Raw genomic sequence first — 22,567 nt, 5'->3', positions numbered from 1 at the left:
ACACTTCAACCATCTGCACACATGGCATTCAACAAAATACATGCCAACGGGCATGAACATTACAGCAACCGTGCTGAAAGCATTTTTAACTAATTAACAACTGCAGGAAAAATACGCACTGGGATGGGTACCCAGCAGCCTCTACGGACTAGTAGAAAAGGATATACCGGTAGGTATTAAAATCCTGTTTTCTCATACGTCCTAGAGGATGCTGGGGTCCACTTCAGTACCATGGGGTTATACCAAAGCTCCAGTACCGGCGGGAGAGTGTGGATGACCCTGCAGCACCGATTGACCAAACTGTAGGTCCTCATCGGCCAAGGTATCAAACTTGTAAAACTTAGCAAACGTGTTTGCCCATGACCAAGTAGCTGCTCGGCAAAGTTGTAATGCAGAGACCCCCACGGGCAGCTGCCCAGGACGAGCCCACCTTTCTAGTAGAATGGGCTGTCACTGAATTCGGTACCGGCAATCCTGCCGTGGAATGAGCGTGCTGAATCGTACCTCTGACCCAGTGCGCAATCATCTGCTTTGAAGCAGGACACCTAATCTTGTTGGAAGCATACAGGACAAACACCGCCTCTGTTTTTCTTATCCGAGCCATTCTGACGACATAGATTTTAAAAGCCCTGACCACATCCAGAGACTTTGAAGCAGTGAAGGTGTCAGTAGCCACTGGCACCACAATAGGCTGGTTTATATGGAAAAAAGAAACCACCTTTGGAAGAAATTGCTGATGAGTTCGTAACTCAGCCCTATCTTCATGGAAAACCAAGTAAGGGCTCTTGTGAGACAAGGCCCATAACTCAGACCTCCATCTTGCGGATGCCAAGGCCAACAGCTTGGCCACTTTCCAAGTGAGAAATTATAACTCTATCTCCTGGAGAGGTTCAAACCAATTTGATTGAAGGAATCGTAACATCACGTTAAGATCCCATGGTGCCACAGGAGGCACAAACGGACATTGGATGTGTAGCACCCCTTTCACGAATGTCTGAACTTCTGGTAGGGAGGCCAATTGTTTCTGAAAGAAAATGGACAAAGCCGAAATCTGGACCTTGAGTGAACCCAATCGTAGGCCTGCATCCACACCAGCCTGGAGAAAATGGAGAAAACGTCGTAACTGAAACTCTTCCGTTGGAGCCTTCTTGGTTTCACACCAAGACACATATTTTCTCAAAATACAGTGGTAATGTTTAGACCAGGCTTTTTAAACCAGTGTGCCATGGCACACTAGTGTGCCGCGACCAGCTGCAAGGTGTGCCGCGGAGCCAGAGCAGCTTCCTGTACCTTCAAAGTGAACTGTTGGCCCAGGCTCTTCTTAGAGGATCAGTCGTGCTCCGGCCATGACGTATGCCTTGAAGACACGGTGGTGTGATATCATAGGTCACGGCCGCCGCGTCTCACCGACCAGCCAGCCCACCCACCTGCATACACATCTTCCACTTCCTGCCTGCATACACAGCTTTAGTTGCCCACCCACATCCACACCTGCCCGCCCGCCCGCTGCTCAGTATTCGCAGCACTCCACTATGAACAACCCTCGCCACTGAGGGACATGGAGGAGGACATCTGACCAGTAGGGGCTAATATTTGTTTGTTTTTTCTCCTGTGGGGAACAATAGGATTTATGTGGGGAGAATAAGGATTTATGGGGGGGGGGCAATGTGAATAATTCATGTGGGGAGCAATAGGATTTATATAGGGAGCAATATGATTTATGTGGGAAGTAATGTGATTGTTTTTTCTGTGTAGGCCAATGTATGTGTGGATTTTTTTTTTTACTATTAGGGCCAATGTGTGTTTGTTGTTTTTTTTTCTGTGGGGAACTGATGGTGTGCCTTGGCAATTTTAATATATTGTTTGGTGTACCGCGATTTAAAAAATGGTTGAAAATCACTGGTTTAGACGTTACTCCTTTCTTGGCCTGAATAAGAGTGGGAATTACTTCTTTGGGAATACCCTTTCGGGCTAGGATTCGGCACTCAACAGCCATGCCATCAAACGTAGCCACGTTAAGTCTTGATACACGCACGGCCCCTGCTGCAGCAGGTCCTCACGGAGAGGAAGGGGCTGAGGATCTTCCATGAGCAACTCCTGAAGATCTGGATACCAAGCACTCCTTGGCCAGTCTGGGACAATGAGGATTGCACGAACTCCTGTTCTTATTATTTTGAGAACTTTTGGTATCAGTGGAAGCGGAGGGAAGACATACACCGACCGAAACACCCACTGGGCGACCAGTGCATCCACTGCTATTGCTTGAGGTTGACCTGGAACAATATCCCTGAAGCTTCTTGTTGTGACGAGACGTCATCATGTCTATTTGAGGAATTCCCCAAAGACCTGTCAACTCTGCGAAGACTTCTTGGTGGCTGTCCTATTCTCCTGGATGGAGATCGTGTCTGCTTCCCAGTTGTCCACTCCCGGAATTAAAATTGCCGACAGAGCTCTTGCACGTCTTTCTGCCCAGCGGAGGATCTTTGACACCTCTGCCATTGCCGCTTTGCTTTCCGTTCCGCCCTGATGGTTTATGTACGCTACTGCTGTTACACTGTCTGACTGGATCTGTAGGGGTTGATCTTGAAGAAGATGCACCGCATGTAGAAGGCCATTGTAAATGGCTCTCAACTCCAGAACATTTATGTGAAGACAAATTCCTTGACTTGACCATCTTCCTTGGAAGCTTTCCCCTTGTGTGACAGCTCCCCAGCCTCGGAGACTTGCATCTGTGGTCACCAGGATCCAGTCCTGAATCCCGAATCTGCGTCCCTCTAGTAGGTGAGAACTGTGTAGCCACCACAGGAGCGAAATTATGGCTTTGGATGACAGGATTATCCTCTGATGCATGTTTAGATGGGATCCGGACCACTTGTCCAACAGGTCCCACTGGAATACTACCATCTTTCCCAACAACCGAATGCATTGATGAATCGACACTCTTGTTGGTTTCAGGACTTGTTTGACCATTCCCTGGATTTCCAGAGCCTTTTCTACTGGAAGAAATACCCTCTGTACTTCTGTGTCCAGTATCATCACCAGAAAGGACAATCTTGTCCTCGGTTTCAACTATGACTTTGGAAAATTTATGATCCAACCGTGATGTTGAAGTATTGTCAGGGAGAGTGCAATATTTTGCACCAGCTTTTCTCTGGACCTCTCTTTTATCAGATCGTCCAGGTAAGGAATTATATTGACTCCTTGCTGTCGAAGGAGGACCATCATCTCCGCCATTACCTTGGTGAACACCCTCGGAGCCGTGGAAAGTCCGAACGGCAACGTCTGAAATTGGTAATGACAATCCTGCATGCGAATCTCAGATAAGCTTGATGTGGAGGATAAATGGGAACATGCAAGTAGGTATCTTTTATGTCCACTGACACCATGAATTCCCCCTCCTCCAGACTGGAAATCACTGCCCTCAGAGATTCCATCTTGAACTGGTTTAGGATTGGTTTGACCGAGCCGTCTGGCTTCGGAACTACAAATAGGCTTGAATAAAACCCTTCTCCTTGTTGTGACAAGGGAACCAGGACAATGACTTGATCCGGACACAATTTTTGTATTGCTGTTGCTACTACTTCCCTGTCTGGAAGCGAAGCTGGTATGGCCAATTTGAAAAATCATCCTGGGGGAATGTCTTGAAACTCCAGTTTGTACCCGTAGGACACAATTTGTAAAATCCAAGGGTCCAGGCCAGATTGAACCCAGAACTGACCGAAAAGTTTCAGACGTGCCCCCACCTGAGCAGACTCCCGCAATGGAGCCCCAGCGTCATGCTGAAGATTTGGCAGAAGCAGGGGTTGATTTCTGCTCCTGTGATCCCAGAGACGCTGCTGAATTTTTTTCCTCTCCTCTTCCCCTCCCTCTACATGCAAAGAAAGGGAAACCTTTATCCTTTTTGTATTTATTGGGCCGAAAGGACTGCATCTGAGAGTGTGCCTTTTTCGCCGGCACAGGAGCATAAGTCAAGAATGTCGACTTACCTGCGGTAGCCGCAGAGACTAAAGCATCCAGCTCATCTCCAAACAAGGCCTCACCTTTATATGGGAGAGCCTCCATATTTCTTTTGGAATCTGCATAAGCATTCCATTGGCGAATCCACAATGCCCTCCTTGCTGAAATAGCCATGGTAGCGGCTTTGATCCCAAAAGCCCAATATCTTTCATGGCCTCAAGCATATATGCAGCAGTGTCTTTGATATGACCCAACGTTAGGAGAATCTGGCCTTTACCTATTGTGTCAATCTCTGATGACAAGTTTTCTGACCATTTTTCAATAGCACTACTCACCCACGCACAGGCAATGGTAGGTCTGTCCCATTGGCCACATAAATAGATTTTAACGTAGTCTCTAACTTGCGGTCTGCCGGCTCCTTTAGGGAAGCCATCCCAGGCGCAGGGAGAATCACCTTTTTTGTTAAACGTGACAGGGCACGGTCTAAATCGGGGGGTGACTCCCACCTTTTCCTGTCCTCTGCCGGGAAAGGATAAGCAACCTGAATTCTTTTGGGAATCAAATTTATTTTCAGGGTTCACCCAGACTCCCTCAAAGTGTTCAGCTCATGCTTTATAAAAGTAAGCCTTCTCCTGAGGTAAAGGAGGGGCTTCTGTAACTTGTAAGACCTCCTTTATAGCAACAATCATATACTGAATGTTCTTCGCTAATTTTGGATCTATTCCTCTGGAATCACTAGTGTCGACACAGGAATCAGAGTCCGTGTCGGTATCAGTATGTACTATTTGTGCAAATGGTCTTTTATGTGACCCAGAGGGGTCCCCTGTGGATGAATAAGCAGAACTATTAAAAATCACATCTTCGACTGATTTTCTCCAGTTTTCTGCACGAGACTCAGACTTATCCAATCTCTTACTGATATGATTCACACTATCACGTAATTCTTTCACCCATTCAGGCTCATGGTGTGCCGGCAGCGCCACCACATTACAACTCTGTGTCCCTAAAATGGCTCCCTCAGGGGAGAGCTCTCTGCCTCAGACATGTCACACACGTGCACAAACACACCACAGACACTCCGGGGCTTATAGGGGACAGACCCACAGTAAAATCTGTCAGAAGGACACAGAAAGGATTAGCCAGATCAAAACTCAGCGCCAATATTAAATCCCTGTGTAATCTAAAATGTCCACAGAGACTTGTAGCGCTTTTATAATGTCAAATTATACAATACAAATACACTGTGCCCCCCCCTTATTTACACCCTGATACTTGGTTCAGTAGTGAAGGACCAGCGTTTCTTCTCCTGCAGCCTGTGTGGAGAAAATGGCGCTGAGCAGTGTGCTGGTTGACTGAGGAGGAAGCCCCGCCCCGTAATGGTGCGTTTCTCCTCAGAAATTTCAACACTATTTTTTATACTGGCGAGGGCTAGGAATGTGCCTCGGCATCTTATGTCCCCTTTTAGCCAGTTTTGAGTAGGATTCATGCTGCCCAGAGTGCCACCCCCCCGCGTCGTGCACCCTGCTGTGCCTGTGTAATGGGTAGCTTGGCGCGCAGCGTTCCCGCCCGCTGCGCGGTACCTTTTAGCCGTCACGATGACTGCAGATTCTTTCTTCTGTACACTCACCTGTCTTCTGACTTCTGGCTCTGTAAGGGGGGTGATGGCGTGCTGCGGGAGTGAGCGCATAGCCGCAGCTAGTGTTCAGTACCCTTCCGGAGCTAATGGTGTCCTGTCAGCAAGAAGCAAAGCCATGAAACTCTTTAGGAAGCTGGTTCCTACTTTTTCCCCCTAAGTCCCACGAAGCAGGGAGACTGTTGCCAGCAGCCTCCATGAAAATAAAAAACCTAACATAAAGTCTTTTTAGTGAAACTCAGTAGAGCTCCACTAGAGTGCGACCAGTCTGCCTGGGCACATTTTCTAAACTGAGGTTTGGAGGAGGGGCATAGAGGGAGAAGCCAGTTCACACTCTGAAAGTCTTAAAGTGCCCGTGGCTCCTGTGGAACCGTCTATACCCCGTGGTACTGAAGTGGACCCCAGCATCCTCTAGGACGTATGAGAAATTGGAATTCCATTTCTTGGAATTCTAACTTCCTACTGGGCATAACCCAAAATTTCCATCAGCTGTTTTGGGATGTTTAAACACCGTTGTCTTAGTTTTTAATACAGGCTCTGCTGCCTCTTCTAAGGATAGAATGGCTTACATAGCACTAATTAGCTCAGATGATAATATGTCCACTGAGCTGAGACCTTTCAAAGTGCAATGAGTCCTCATCCTCCAACGAATCCTCATCTAAAACATGTGTAGACTGTGAAGATGTTGTATCATGTCTATGTGATTTACTTACCATCAGCCTTTCAGCCTGATTTTTTGAGAGGCTGACAATTTCCTAGGTGTATAAACCTCAGAATGAATGTTGCATGTAAGGGTTAATAGGGAAACCTTTCACTGGTATAGGAGCTGGTACAAATTGCTCAGCTACATTGGATAATGTCTGTGCAAAGTAGCCCATGAAGGTTTACCAGAACCTGTGCCTGCCTCACTGTACACGTGGGTAAGCGTTGTCTCGACCCAGCGGGGATTTGTTGGAGTGACTGTAAGGTGCGTATAAGATGCTTTTTACAAAGATCACTCAAAAAAATAGTAATACTATAAAAATAAAATAAGAAAACTTATGGCTGCTAAAAAACAGCAGCCCTCTGACCATGGTCCGGCTCCTGCCGCACCAAACAAAAAACTGATTTGCCTGAGCCAGGAATATATGGACAGGCCCGTTGCATGCTGGGAGGCCGAAAGCTTTGACCTTTTGGTGCAAATCCGCTGTCACGTCATCATATCCCAATGTTATCCTAAGGATAACCTGTGGACCCTGCCGGAGAAAGATATATATATATATATCTAAGAGGATAGAATTTGATCGGTAGGTTACTTAATACTTTTGTCCTCATTGGTTACTACAGATCACGTGGACGAGGTTCTCTCCATATCCCCGGACATAGCGTGTGTCAGATGACGTCACTTTGATGCGCTGGAGCGCGTGACGGCTGGCGACATGGCGGTTCCACCAGGTATATTAACGACATGGGACGTGTACATGCGTGTAGATGGTGACACTAAAACTACTGGATGATCATTGTGGATGTCTGAGGTATTGATACAATGCAAATTTGTTGAGATATTGTTTCTTTTTCAGATGGAACCATGGGTCGTGCACGTGATGCAACTGGCAAAAGGGAGCCACTGGTTGTGGCCGAGACCGGCATTTGTTTATTGGTGATCCCTTGTAGACAGTGAGTAGTGTCCATCTACAGTGGAAGAAGCATGGACACCAAGAATCTCAGCGGCGGAACAGTGGGCGAAAGTAGATCATGACAAATCGGGATCACAGGCATTTAGGACCCCTAGCAACCACCAATCGTTCCAAACGCATCAGGAACTGCACCAACAGTACAATGCCAGAGCCAGCCAAGCAGTCCCAGATCTGGGGAAATTGGAAGGCCACGTGATATGTGGCACATCAGACTGGTGCTCTGAAAACCAATCCAAGCCTTTCATCAACTATTCCGCCACTGAGAGCATACCTAAAGTTTAACACTAGCTGTTTTTATGGTCATTATTTTGAGCAATAGAGTAGGACCTGCAGTATAGTGGGGTCCCTTGTCGGGGGCTGCAGGCTTAAATGTACTGAGCAATACATTAACTAAAACTCCATTGTTTATTATTGTTAGTTAATATAGTGAGTGCAAGACACATTTATGTATGTAGTAAGGCTACTGGGAGACCTTAGATTGAGCAATATTGGATCTGTCCATTACATTCCCTAAAGTCATAACCTCAGAACTGCACAGAGCAGGAACTATTATTCACAAGTAATTAGGAATGTGTTCCTCATGAACAAGTCCACAATTACCGTCTGAAGGTTACACAATTATTTCAAGTCTACACAATTGATATTTCAGGATAAAGCCTTTAACAGAAAACACCCCTGAAGAAGTCACTATTGATGAAACGCGTTTATTGACACGCAATTTGGATTTAGAGTGGAGTGGATAAGAACAAGCCCGCCCATGCAAGGGTGACAACAAGTGCAAAACGCTTGTCTTATGATTATACAGATATGTACTTGTGATAAGATTTTAATCTGTTTTACTTGTAGTTCTAGATTCAAATGTCATTGTATTTCTGAATCTTATACGAATTGTATTTGGTGAGCTCAGGTCTACTGTATAGCAGGAAATATTTCATACCTGCATCATCTAACAAAATGCATATAAATTAGGCACTCCACAAAAAACAATACAAATTATATTATATACATACATATATACACATTTATATATAATTACTAATAATTAACTTCTGCTTGTTACTTTTAATAACATTATAGTGTTGTGTGTAATAACTCTGTACATGTGATATTTGTCATGGATAGCCTTGTGTTAGAAAATAAGAATTTACTCACCGGTAATTCTATTTCTCGTAGTCCGTAGTGGATGCTGGGGACTCCGTAAGGACCATGGGGAATAGACGGGCTCCGCAGGAGACTGGGCACTCTAAGAAAGATTTAGGACTACCTGGTGTGCACTGGCTCCTCCCCCTATGACCCTCCTCCAAGCCTCAGTTAGGACACTGTGCCCGGAAGAGCTGACACATTAAGGAAGGATTTTGAATCCCGGGTAAGACTCATACCAGCCACACCAATCACACCATATAATTTGTGATAGGAACCCCGGTTAACAGTATGATAACAATGGAGCCTCTGAACAGATGGCTCGCAATAACAACCCGATTTGTGTAACAATAACTATTTACAAGTATTGCATACAATCCGCACTTGGGATGGGCGCCCAGCATCCACTACGGACTACGAGAAATAGAATTACCGGTGAGTAAATTCTTATTTTCTCTGACGTCCTAGTGGATGCTGGGGACTCCGTAAGGACCATGGGGATTATACCAAGGCTCCCAAACGGGCGGGAGAGTGCGGATGACTCTGCAGCACCGAATGAGAGAACTCCAGGTCCTCCTCAGCCAGGGTATCAAATTTATAGAATTTTGCAAACGTGTTTGCCCCTGACCAAGTAGCAGCTCGGCAAAGTTGTAAAGCCGAGACCTCTCGGGCAGCCGCCCAAGATGAGCCCACCTTCCTTGTGGAATGGACTTTTACAGATTTAGGCTGCGGTAGTCCCACCGCAGAATGCGCCAGCTGAATAGTGCTACAAATCCAGCGCGCGATAGTTTGCTTAGAGGCAGGTGCACCCAGCTTGTTGGGTGCATATAGAATAAACAGCGAGTCAGTTTTCCTGACTCCAGCCGTCCTGGAAACATATATTTTCAGGGCCCCGACTACGTCCACTAACTTGGAACCCTCCAAGTCCCTAGTAGCCGCAGGCACCACAATAGGTTGGTTCAAGTGAAAAGCTGATACCACCTTCGGGAGGAACTGAGGACAAGTCCTCAATTCTGCCCTATCCATATGGAAAAATAAGAATTTACTTACCGATAATTCTATTTCTCGTAGTCCGTAGTGGATGCTGGGGACTCCGTCAGGACCATGGGGAATAGCGGCTCCGCAGGAGACAGGGCACAAAAGTAAAAGCTTTAGGATCAGGTGGTGTGCACTGGCTCCTCCCCCTATGACCCTCCTCCAAGCCTCAGTTAGGATACTGTGCCCGGACGAGCGTACACAATAAGGAAGGATTTTGAATCCCGGGTAAGACTCATACCAGCCACACCAATCACACTGTACAACCTGTGATCTGAACCCAGTTAACAGCATGATAACAGCGGAGCCTCTGAAAAGATGGCTCACAACAATAATAACCCGATTTTTGTAACAATAACTATGTACAAGTATTGCAGACAATCCGCACTTGGGATGGGCGCCCAGCATCCACTACGGACTACGAGAAATAGAATTATCGGTAAGTAAATTCTTATTTTCTCTGACGTCCTAAGTGGATGCTGGGGACTCCGTCAGGACCATGGGGATTATACCAAAGCTCCCAAACGGGCGGGAGAGTGCGGATGACTCTGCAGCACCGAATGAGAGAACTCCAGGTCCTCCTCAGCCAGGGTATCAAATTTATAGAATTTAGCAAACGTGTTTGCCCCTGACCAAGTAGCAGCTCGGCAAAGTTGTAAAGCCGAGACCCCTCGGGCAGCCGCCCAAGATGAGCCCACCTTCCTTGTGGAATGGGCATTTACATATTTTGGCTGTGGCAGGCCTGCCACAGAATGTGCAAGCTGAATTGTACTACACATCCAACTAGCAATCGTCTGCTTAGAAGCAAGAGCACCCAGTTTGTTGGGTGCATACAGGATAACAGCAAGTCAGTTTTCCTGACTCCAGCCGTCCTGGAAACCTATATTTTCAGGGCCCTGACAACATCTAGCAACTTGGAGTCCTCCAAGTCCCTAGTAGCCGCAGGTACCACAATAAACTGGTTCAGGTGAAACACTGACACCACCTTAGGGAGAAACTGGGGACGAGTCCGCAGCTCTGCCCTGTCCGAATGGACAATCAGATATGGGCTTTTGTGAGACAAAGCCGCCAATTCTGACACTCGCCTGGCCGAGGCCAGGGCCAACAGCATGGTCACTTTCCATGTGAGATATTTCAAATCCACAGATTTGAGCGGTTTAAACCAATGTGATTTGAGGAATCCCAGAACTACGTTGAGATCCCACAGTGCCACTGGAGGCACAAAAGGGGGTTGTATATGCAGTACTCCCTTAACAAACTTCTGGACTTCAGGAACTGAAGCCAATTCTTTCTGGAAGAAAATCGACAGGGCCGAAATTTGAACCTTAATGGACCCCAATTTGAGGCCCATAGACACTCCTGTTTGCAGGAAATGCAGGAATCGACCGAGTTGAAATTTCTTCGTGGGGCCTTCCTGGCCTCACACCACGCAATGTTGTGCGGTCACCTCCTTCCTGGCTTTGACCAGGGTAGGAATGACCTCTTCCGGAATGCCTTTTTCCCTTAGGATCCGGCGTTCAACCGCCATGCCGTCAAACGCAGCCGCGGTAAGTCTTGGAACAGACATGGTACTTGCTGAAGCAAGTCCCTTCTTAGCGGCAGAGGCCATGAGTCCTCTGTGAGCATCTCTTGAAGTTCCGGGTACCAAGTCCTTCTTGGCCAATCTGGAGCCACGAGTATAGTTCTTACTCCTCTACGTCTTATAATTCTCAATACCTTGGGTATGAGAAGCAGAGGAGGGAACACATACACCGACTGGTACACCCACGGTGTTACCAGAACGTCCACAGCTATTGCCTGAGGGTCTCTTGACCTGGCGCAATACCTGTCCAGTTTTTTGTTCAGGCGGGACGCCATCATGTCCACCTTTGGTCTTTCCCAACGGTTCACAATCATGTGGAAGACTTCCCGATGAAGTCCCCACTCTCCCGGGTGGAGGTCGTGCCTGCTGAGGAAGTCTGCTTCCCAGTTGTCCACTCCCGGAATGAACACTGCTGACAGTGCTATCACATGATTTTCCGCCCAGCGAAGAATCCTTGCAGTTTCTGCCATTGCCCTCCTGCTTCTTGTGCCGCCCTGTCTGTTTACGTGGGCGACTGCCGTGATGTTGTCCCACTGGATCAATACCGGCTGACCTTGAAGCAGAGGTCTTGCTAAGCTTAGAGCATTGTAAATTGCCCTTAGCTCCAGTATATTTATGTGGAGAAAAGGCTCCAGACTTGATCACACTCCCTGGAAATTTTTTCCCTGTGTGACTGCTCCCCAGCCTCTCAGGCTGGCATCCGTGGTCACCAGCATCCAATCCTGAATGCCGAATCTGCGGCCCTCTAGAAGATGAGCACTCTGTAACCACCACAGGAGAGACACCCTTGTCCTTGGAGATAGGGTTATCCGCTGATGCATCTGAAGATGCGATCCGGACCATTTGTCCAGCAGATCCCACTGAAAAGTTCTTGCGTGGAATCTGCCGAATGGAATCGCTTCGTAAGAAGCCACCATTTTTCCCAGGACTCGATGCACTGACACTTTTCCTGGTTTTAGGAGGTTCCTGACTAGCTCGGATAACTCCCTGGTTTTCTCCTCCGGGAGAAACACCTTTTTCTGGACTGTGTCCAGAATCATCCCTAGGAACAGCAGACGTGTCGTCGGAAACGGCTGCGATTTTGGAATATTTAGAATCCACCCGTGCTGTCGTAGAACTACTTGAGATAGTGCTACTCCGACCTCCAACTGTTCTCTGGACCTTGCCCTTATCAGGAGATCGTCCAAGTAAGGGATAATTAAGACGCCTTTTCTTTGAAGAAGAATCATAATTTCGGCCATTACTTTGGTAAAGACCCGGGGTGCCGTGGACAATCCAAACGGCAGCGTCTGAAACTGATAGTGACAGTTCTGTACCACGAACCTGAGGAACCCTTGGTGAGAAGGGCAATTTGGGACATGGAGGTAAGCATCCTTGATGTCCAGGGACACCATATAGTCCCCTTCTTCCTGGTTCGCTATCACTGCTCTGAGTGACTCCATCTTGATTTGAACCTTTGTATGTAAGTGTTCAAAGATTTCAGATTTAGAATAGGTCTCACAGAGTCGTCTGGCTTCAGTACCACAATATAGTGTGGAATAATACCCCTTTCCTTGTTGTAGGAGGGGTACTTTGATTATCACCTGCTGGGAATACAGCTTGTGAATTGTTTCCAATACTGCCTCCCTGTCGGAGGGAGACGTTGGTAAAGCAGACTTCAGGAACCTGCGAGGGGGAGACGTCTCGAATTCCAATTTGTACCCCTGGGATACTACCTGTAGGATCCAGGGGTCCACTTGCGAGTGAGCCCACTACGCGCTGAAACTCTTGAGACGACCACCCACAGCACCTGAGTCCGCTTGTACGGCCCCAGCGTCATGCTGAGGACTTGGCAGAAGCGGTGGAGGGCTTCTGTTCCTGGGAATGTGCTGCCTGCTGCAGTCTTCTTCCCTTTCCTCTATCCCTGGGCAGATATGACTGGCCTTTTGTCCGCTTGCCCTTATGGGGACGAAAGGACAGAGGCTGAAAAGACGGTGTCTTTTTCTGCTGAGATGTGACTTGGGGTAAAAAAGGTGGATTTTCCAGCTGTTGCCGTGGCCACCAGGTCCGATGGATCGACCCCAAATAACTCCTCCCCTTTATACGGCAATACTTCCATGTGCCGTTTGGAATCTGCATCACCTGACCACTGTCGTGTCCATAAACATCTTCTGGCAGATATGGACATCGCACTTACTCTTGATGCCAGAGTGCAAATATCCCTCTGTGCATCTCGCATATATAGAAATGCATCCTTTAAATGCTCTATAGTCAATAAAATACTGTCCCTGTCAAGGGTATCAATATTTTCAGTCAGGGAATCCGACCAAGCCACCCCAGCGCTGCACATCCAGGCTGAGGCGATCGCTGGTCGCAGTATAACACCAGTATGTGTGTATATACTTTTTAGGATATTTTTCAGCCTCCTATCAGCTGGCTCCTTGAGGGCGGCCGTATCTGGAGACGGTAACGCCATTTGTTTTGATAAGCGTGTGAGCGCCTTATCCACCCTAAGGGGTGTTTCTATCGGGGGAAACCCACGCATCATCACACACTTCATTTAATTTATCTGATTCAGGAAAAACTACAGGTAGTTTTTTTCACACCCCACATAATACCCTTTTTTGTGGTACTTGTAGTATCAGAAATATGTAACACCTCCTTCATTGCCCTTAACATGTAACGTGTGGCCCTAATGGAAAATACGTTTGTTTCTTCACCGTCGACACTGGAGTCAGTGTCCGTGTCTGTGTCGACCGACTGAGGTAAATGGGCGTTTTAAAGCCCCTGACGGTGTTTGAGACGCCTGGACAGGTACTAATTGGTTTGCCGGCCGTCTCATGTCGTCAACCGACCATGCAGCGTGTTGAAATTATCACGTAATTCCCTGAATAAGCCATCCATTCCGGTGTCGACTCCCTAGAGAGTGACATCACCATTACAGGCAATTGCTCCGCCTCCTCACCAACATCGTCCTCATACATGTCGACACACACGTACCGACACACAGCACACACACAGGGAATGCTCTGATAGAGGACAGGACCCCACTAGCCCTTTGGGGAGACAGAGGGAGAGTTTGCCAGCACACACCAAAACGCTATAATTATACAGGGACAACCTTATATAAGTGTTTTCCCTTATAGCATCTTAATATATAATAATATCGCCAAATAAGTGCCCCCCCTCTCTGTTTTAACCCTGTTTCTGTAGTGCAGTGCAGGGGAGAGCCTGGGAGCCTTCCCACCAGCAGTTCTGTGAGGGAAAATGGCGCTGTGTGCTGAGGAGAATAGGCCCCGCCCCCTTTTCGGTGGGCTTCTTCTCCCGTTTTTCTGACAACCTGGCAGGGGTTAAATACATCCATATAGCCCCAGAGGCTATATGTGATGTATTTTTAGCCAGCATAGGTACTTTCATTGCTGCCCAGGGCGCCCCCCCCAGCGCCCTGCACCCTCAGTGACCATTGGTGTGAAGTGTGCTGAGAGCAATGGCGCACAGCTGCAGTGCTGTGCGCTACCTCATGAAGACTGAGAAGTCTTCAGCCGCCGATTTCTGGACCTCTTCTCTCTTCAGCATCTGCAAGGGGGTCGGCGGCGCGGCTCCGGTGACCCATCCAGGCTGTACCTGTGATCGTCCCTCTGGAGCTAGTGTCCAGTAGCCTAAGAAGCCAATCCATCCTGCACGCAGGTGAGTTCACTTCTTCTCCCCTAAGTCCCTCGTTGCAGTGAGCCTGTTGCCAGCAGGACTCACTGAAAATTAAAAAAACCTAACAAAAACTTTTACTCTAAGCAGCTCTTTAGGAGAGCCACCTAGATTGCACCCTTCTCGGCCGGGCACAAAAACCTAACTGAGGCTTGGAGGAGGGTCATAGGGGGAGGAGCCAGTGCACACCACCTGATCCTAAAGCTTTTACTTTTGTGCCCTGTCTCCTGCGGAGCCGCTATTCCCCATGGTCCTGACGGAGTCCCCAGCATCCACTTAGGACGTCAGAGAAATCAGATAATGGCTTTTACAGGACAAAGCCGCCAATTCTGACACACGCCTGTCCGAAGCCAGAGCCAACAGCATAACCACTTTCCACGTGAGATATTTCAAATCCATAGTCTTAAGTGGCTCAAACCAATGCGATTTTAGGAACTCCAAAACCACATTGAGATCCCTCACTGGGGGCACAAAAGGAGGCTGAATATGCAGAACTCCCTTGACAAAGGTCTGAACTTCAGGCAGTGAAGCCAGTTCTTTCTGGAAGAAAATCAACAGGGCCGAGATCTGGACTTTAATGGACCCCAATTTGAGGCCCAAAGTCACACCTGCTTGCAGGAAATGTAGGAATCGACCCAGTTGAAATTCCTCCGCTGGGGCCTTCTTGGCCTCACACCAAGCAACATATTTCCGCCAAATGCGGTGATAATGTTTTGCGGTGACATCCTTCCTGGCCTTGATCAGGGTAGGGATGACTTCTTCCGGAATGCCTTTTTCCTTTAGGTTCCGGCGTTCAACCGCCATGCCGTCAAACGCAGCCGCGGTAAGTCTTGGAACAGACAGGGTCCCTGCTGCAGCAGGTCTTGTCTGAGCGGCAGAGGCCAAGGGTCCTCTGCAAGCATCTCTTGAAGTTCCGGGTACCAAGCTCTTCTTGGCCAATCCGGAGCCACGAGAATAGTTCTCACTCCTCGCCTTCTTATTATTCTCAGTACCTTGGGTATGAGAGGCCGAGGAGGAAACACATAAACCGACTGGTACACCCACGGTGTCACTAGAGCGTCCACAGCGATCGCCTGAGGGTCCCTTGACCTGGCGCAATACCGTTTTAGCTTTTTGTTGAGGTGGGACGCCATCATGTCCACCTGTGGTTTTTCCCAACGGTTTACCAGCATTCAGAAAACTTCTGGATGAAGTCCCCATTCTCCCAGGTGGAGGTCGTGCCTGCTGAGGAAGTCTGCTTCCCAGTTGTCCACTCCCGGAATGAATACTGCTGTCAGTGCTAACACATGATTCTCTGCCCATCGGAGAATCCTTGTGGCTTCTGCCATTGCCCTCCTGCTTCTTGTGCCGCCCTGTCTGTTTACATGGCGACCGCCGTGATGTTGTCTGACTGGATCAGCACCGGCCGGTTCTGAAGCAGGGGTCTTGCCTGACTTAAGGCATTGTAAATGGCCCTTAGCTCCAGAATATTTATGTGAAGCGAAATCTCCTGATTTGACCACAGTCCTTGGAAATTTCTTCCTGTGTGACTGCCCCCCAGCCCTGAAGGCTGGCATCCGTGGTCGCCAGGACCCAGTCCTGTATTCCGAATCTGCGGCCCTCTAGTAGATGAGCCCTCTGCAGCCACCACAGCAGCGACACCCTTGTTCTTGCCGACAGGGTTATCCGCTGTTGCATCTGGAGATGGGACCCGGACCATTTGTCCAACAGGTCCCACTGGAAAGTCCTTGCGTGGAACCTTCCGAATGGAAATGCCTCGTACGAAGCTACCATTTTTCCCAGTACTCGTGTGCATTGATGTACCGACACCTGACCCGGTTTTAGGATGTTTCTGACTAGAGATGACAACTCCTCGGCTTTTTCCACTGGAAGAAACAGTCTTTTCTGGTCTGTGTCCAGAATCATTCCCAGGAACAGAAGACGTGTCGTCGGGACCAGCTGTGACTTTGGAATGTTGAGAATCCAGCCGTGCTGTTGTAGTACTTCCCGAGAAAGTGCTACCCCCAGTACCAACTGTTCCCTGGACCTCGCCTTTATCAGGAGATCGTCTAAGTACGGGATAATTGAAACACCTTTCTTGCGAAGGAGAATCATCATTTCGGCCATTACCTTGGTAAAGACCCTCGGTGCCGTGGACAACCCAAACGGCAGCGTCTGGAACGGATAGTGACAGTCCTGTACCACAAATCTGAGGTACTCCTGGTGAGGAGGGTAAATGGGGACATGTAGGTACGCATCCTTGATGTCCAGGGAGACCATGTAATCCCCCTCGTCCAGGCTCGCAATAACCGCCCTGAGCGATTCCATCTTGAACTTGAACCTTTTGATATAAGTGTTCAAGGATTTTAAATTTAAGATGGGTCTCACCGAAACGTCCGGTTTCGGTACCACAAACATTGTGGAATAGTAACCCTTTCCTTGCTGAAGGAGGGGTACCTTGACAATCACTTGCTGTGAATACAGTTTTTGAATAGCCACCAACACTGCCTCCCTGGCAGAGGGAGTTGCCGGTAAGGCAGATTTTAGGAAACGGCGGGGGGAGACGTCTCGAATTCCAGCCTGTACCCCTGAAGTACTACCTGAAGGACCCAGGGATCCACCTGTGAGAGAGCCCACTGTGCGCTGAAATTTCTGAGACGGGCCCCCACCGTACCCGGGTCCGCCTGAGCAGCCCCAGCGTCATGCTGTGGACTTACCGGACGCAGGAGAGGACTTCTGCTCTTGGGAACTAGCTGTGTGTTGCAGCTTTTTTCCTCTACCTCTGCCTCTCGGCAGAAAGGATGAGCCTCTAGCCCTCTTGCTTTTCTGGGGCCGAAAGGACAGTACCTGATACCGGTGCTTTCTTTTGCTGTGGGGCAGCCTGTGGCAAAAAGGTCGATTTCCCAGGAGTAGCTGTGGACACGAGGTCCGAAAGACCATCCCCAAACAGTTCCACCCCCTTATAGGGTAAAACATCCATGTGCCGCTTTGAGTCGGCATCGCCAGACCATTGCCGAGTCCATAACCCTCTTCTGGCGACAATGGACATAGCGCTTATTCTTGATGCCAGCCGGCAAATATCCCTCTGTGCATCACGCATGTATAAGACTGCATCTTTTATATGTTCAATCGTCAGCAAAATATTGTCCCTATCCATGGTATCAATATTATCCGACAGGGAATCTGACCACGCAGCAGCAGCACTGCACATCCAAGCTGATGCAATCGCTGGTCGCAATATAATGCCCGTGTGTGTGTAAATAGCTTTTAGGGTAGCTTCCTGCTTTCTATCAGCAGGTTCATTCAGGGTGGCCGTATCCGGAGACGGTAGTGCCACCTTCTTTGATAAGCGTGTCAGCGCTTTATCTACCCTAGGGGGTGTTTCCCAACGTGACCTATCCTCTAGCGGGAAAGGGTACGCTGCCAATAACCGTTTTGAAATTATCAATTTCTTATCGGGGGAAGTCCATGCTTCCTCACACACCTCATTTAATTCTTCAGATGCAGGAAAAACTACAGGTAGTTTTTTCTCACCAAACATAATACCCTTTTTTGTGGTACCTGGGGTATTATCAGAAATGTGTAAAACATTTTTCATTGCCTCAATCATGTAACGGGTGGACCTATTGGAGGGTACACTAGTCTCATCATCGTCGACACTGGAGTCGGTATCCGTGTCGACGTCTGTATCTGTCACCTGAGGTAGCGGGCGTTTTAAAGCCCCTGATGACATTTGAGACGCTGGAACAGGCACAAGCTGTGTAGCCGGCTGTCCTTTTGTGCAAGGAGTTGACACTTTCACGCAATTCCTTCCATAAGTCCAACCACACAGGTGTCGATCCCTCAGGGGGTGACATCACATTCACAGGCATTTGCTCCGCCTCCACATAATTTTCCTCCTCATACATGTCGACACAGCAGTACCGACACCCAGCAGACACACAGGGAATGCTCTTACAGAGGACAGGACCCCACAAAGCCCTTTGGGGAGACAGAGGGAGAGTATGCCAGCACACACCAGAGCGCTACATATCACAGGGATATCACCTATAGAAACGTGTTTTCCCCTTATAGCTGCATAAATATAGTTATACTGCGCCTAATTAGTGCCCCCCCCCTCTCTTTTTTACCCTTTTCTGTAGTGCAGGACCGCAGGGGAGAGCCAGGGAGCTTCCTTCCAGCGGAGCTGTGAGGGAAAAATGGCGCCAGTGTGCTGAGGGAGTTAGCCCCGCCCCTTTTTCAGCTGGCTTTCTCCCGCTATTGTAAAAGTTCTGGCAGGGGTTAATAAGCACCTATATAGCCCCTGGGGCTATATATGGTGCCAGTTTGCCAGCCAAGGTGTTAGTATTGCTGCTCAGGGCGCCCCCCCCCCAGCGCCCTAAACCCATCAGTGACCGCAGTGTGTGGTGTGCATGAGGAGCAATGGCGCACAGCTGCAGTGCTGTGCGCTACCTTGGAGAAGACAGAAGTCTTCAGTCGCCGATTTTCCGAACCACCTTCTTGCTTCTGGCTCTGTAAGAGGCACGGCGGCGCGGCTCCGGGAACAGACGACGAGGTCGGGTCCTGTGTTCGATCCCTCTGGAGCTAATGGCGTCCAGTAGCCTAAGAAGCCCAAGCTACCACCACTTAGGTAGGTTCGCTTCTTCTCCCCTTAGTCCCTCAATGCAGTGAGCCTGTTGCCAGCAGGTCTCACTGAAAATAAAAAACCTAAACTATACTTTCTTTCTAGAAGCTCAGGAGAGCCCCTAGTGTGCATCCAGCTCGGCCGGGCACAGAAATCTAACTGAGGCTTGGAGGAGGGTCATAGGGGGAGGAGCCAGTGCACACCAGGTAGTCCTAAATCTTTCTTAGAGTGCCCAGTCTCCTGCGGAGCCCGTCTATTCCCCATGGTCCTTACGGAGTCCCCAGCATCCACTAGGATGTCAGAGAAACACCCTACTGAGAACAGGGCTGATGGCAGAGGAGGGTGTAGGATAAGAGATTGCTGTAGTGACTGAGCAATGAGAATATGTGACTTCTGCATTAAGTGTTTATTACTCACCTGTGCTGATATCTGTAGGGATCTCTTCCTCCTTACACTGCTGATCACCCCTCACATACGTCTCTTCTTCTCCATCTATATCTTCTGCCTTTATATCAGTCACATACGTCTCTTCTTCTCCCTCTGTATCTTCTGCCTTCATATCAGTCACATACGTATCTTCTTCTCCCTCTATATCTTCTGCCTTCATATCAGTCACATACGTCTCTTCTTCTCCCTCTATATCTTCTGCCTTCATATCAGTCACATACGTCTCTTCTTCTCCCTCTATATCTTCTGCCTTTATATCAGTCACATACGTCTCTTCTTCTCCCTCTGTATCGTCTGCCTTCATATCAGTCACAGACGTCTCTTCTTCTCCCTCTATATCTTCTGCCTTCATATCAGTCACATACGTCTCTTCTTCTCCCTCTATATCTTCTGCCTTTATATCAGTCACATACGTCTCTTCTTCTCCCTCTATATCTTCTGTCTTCATATCAGTCACATACGTCTCTTCTTCTCCCTCTATATCTTCTGTCTTTATATCAGTCACATACGTCTCTTCTTCTCCCTCTATATCTTCTGTCTTCATATCAGTCACATACGTCTCTTCTTCTCCCTCTATATCTTCTGTCTTCATATCAGTCACATATATCTCTTCTTCTCCCTCTATATATTCTGCCTTTATATCAGTCACATACGTTCCTTCTTCTCCCTCTATATCTTCTGCCTTTACATCAGTCACATACGTCTCTTCTTCTCCCTCTATATCTTCTGCCTTTATATCAGTCACATACGTCTCTTCTTCTCCCCCTGTATCTTCTATTTTAATATCAGACAGATGTTCTTCCTAAAAAAACAAAAAATAATACAATGGCATTTGCATATTGTTAGACTAAACTGAGGTGAAACAGTATAATATCAGTGTATAAGACACACACAGCTTCTCTACAGATCATATAGTGACAGTCACTTTGGTATATTGGTGAGACCCTAAATCCCACCTACCTGATCCTCCTGTGGGATCCTGTGATTCTCCTCTGTACAATCCTGGGAATACAGAGGATGGGGACATCTCTCTGGGGTATCTCTGTTACTGGGCCCATCTGTAGGAGACACACAGTGACTGAGTACAGTGTATATATGTGATTATCAGATGATGTGTGTATATAGGGCCCCCCATACCTGCTCTCCCCTGTACAATACATGACAGTCTCCTCTTACCCAGTGATGTGAGGGGCCGGTGATTCTCCATCATCACGTCCTTGTACAGACCCCTGTGTTCCTCTATATACTCCCCCTCCTGCATGGAGACATAGTCAGTGACATCTAGACATATTATGGGAACCAGACACACACAGTGATACAGTCATCACCCAGACACGTCCCCTGGTGTTACTGTATAATGCCCTATTCCCAGCAGTCACCTCTCCAGACATCACCCAGACACGTCCCCTGGTGTTACTGTATAATGCCCCATTCCCAGCAGTCACCTCTCCAGACATCACCCAGACACGTCCCCTGGTGTTACTGTACAATGTCCCATTTCCAGCAGCCACCTCTCCAGTCATCACCCAGACACATCCCCTGGTGTTACTGTATAATGTCCCATTCCCAGCAGTCACCTCTCCAGTCATCACCCAGACACATCCCCTGGTGTTACTGTATAATGTCCCATTCCCAGCAGTCACCTCTCCAGTCATCACCCAGACACATCCCCCGGTGTTACTGTATAATGACCCATTCCCAGCTGTCACCTCTCAAGTCATCACCCAGACACATCCCCTGGTGTTACTGTATAATGCCCCATTCCCGGCAGTCACCTCTCCAGTCATCACAAAGACATGTCCCCTGGTGTTACTGTATAATGTCCAATTCCCAGCAGTCACCTCTCCAGTCATCACCCAGACACATCCCCTGGTGTTACTGTATAATGTCCCATTCCCAGCAGTCACCTCTCCAGTCATCACCCAGACATGTCCCCTGGTGTTACTGTATAATGTCCAATTCCCAGCAGTCACCTCTCCAGTCATCACCCAGACACATCCCCTGGTATTACTGTATAATGCCCCATTCCCAGCAGTCACCTCTCCAGTCATCATCCAGACACATCCCCCGGTGTTACTGTATAATGTCCCATTCCCAGCAGTCACCTCTCCAGTCATCACCCAGACACAACCCCTGGTGTTACTGTATAATGCCCCACTCCCAATTCCCAGCAGTCACCTCTCCAGTCATCACCCAGACACGTCCCCTGGTGTTACTGTATAATGCCCTATTCCCAGCAGTCACCTCTCCTGTCATCACAGGGACACGTCCCCTGGTGTAACTGTATAATGTCCCATTCTCTGCAGTCACCTCTCCAGTCATCACTCAGACACATCCCCTGGTGTTACTGTATAATGTCCCATTCCCAGCAGTCACCTCTCCAGTCATCACCCAGACACGCCCCCTGGTGTTACTGTATAATGCCCCATTCCCAGCAGTCACCTCTCCAGTCATCACCCAGACACGCCCCCTGGTGTTACTGTATAATGCCCCATTCCCGGCAGTCACCTCTCCATTCATCACTCAGACACATCCCCTGGTGTTACTGTATAATGTCAAGGGGTCAGCTTGCTGGGGGTAGCTTGCGTGGAATTCAATAAGTGTGGAATTCAGAAGTGTGTTATCCGAACAGTTTAAAAAAACAGCTGAACATACATTGAGCGCCATCAAGGAAAGGTAACTTACTTAAACAACTTATTCCTACACTAGTTAACCCAAAATTATCTCACAAACGACCACAGCATGTTCATCAAACTACTGTTTCTTATTTCAATTCATGGAATTCTCACCAAATGTAACACATTCTACACTCA

General features: G+C 48.3%; 1 pseudogene; it reads right to left on the bottom strand.

Annotated features, from left to right (window-relative positions):
• The window catches only part of LOC134983688 (zinc finger protein 850-like), a 293,457-nt pseudogene extending 272,648 nt beyond the window's left edge, over positions 1-20,809 (bottom strand).
• Between the last annotated feature and the right edge of the window lie 1,758 nt (positions 20,810-22,567).

Source organism: Pseudophryne corroboree (genome assembly GCF_028390025.1).
Source record: "Pseudophryne corroboree isolate aPseCor3 chromosome 3 unlocalized genomic scaffold, aPseCor3.hap2 SUPER_3_unloc_21, whole genome shotgun sequence".
Taxonomy (NCBI): domain Eukaryota; kingdom Metazoa; phylum Chordata; class Amphibia; order Anura; family Myobatrachidae; genus Pseudophryne; species Pseudophryne corroboree.
The sequence above is the reverse complement of the archived record's forward strand: the minus strand, read 5'-3'. Positions and strand labels throughout refer to the sequence as shown.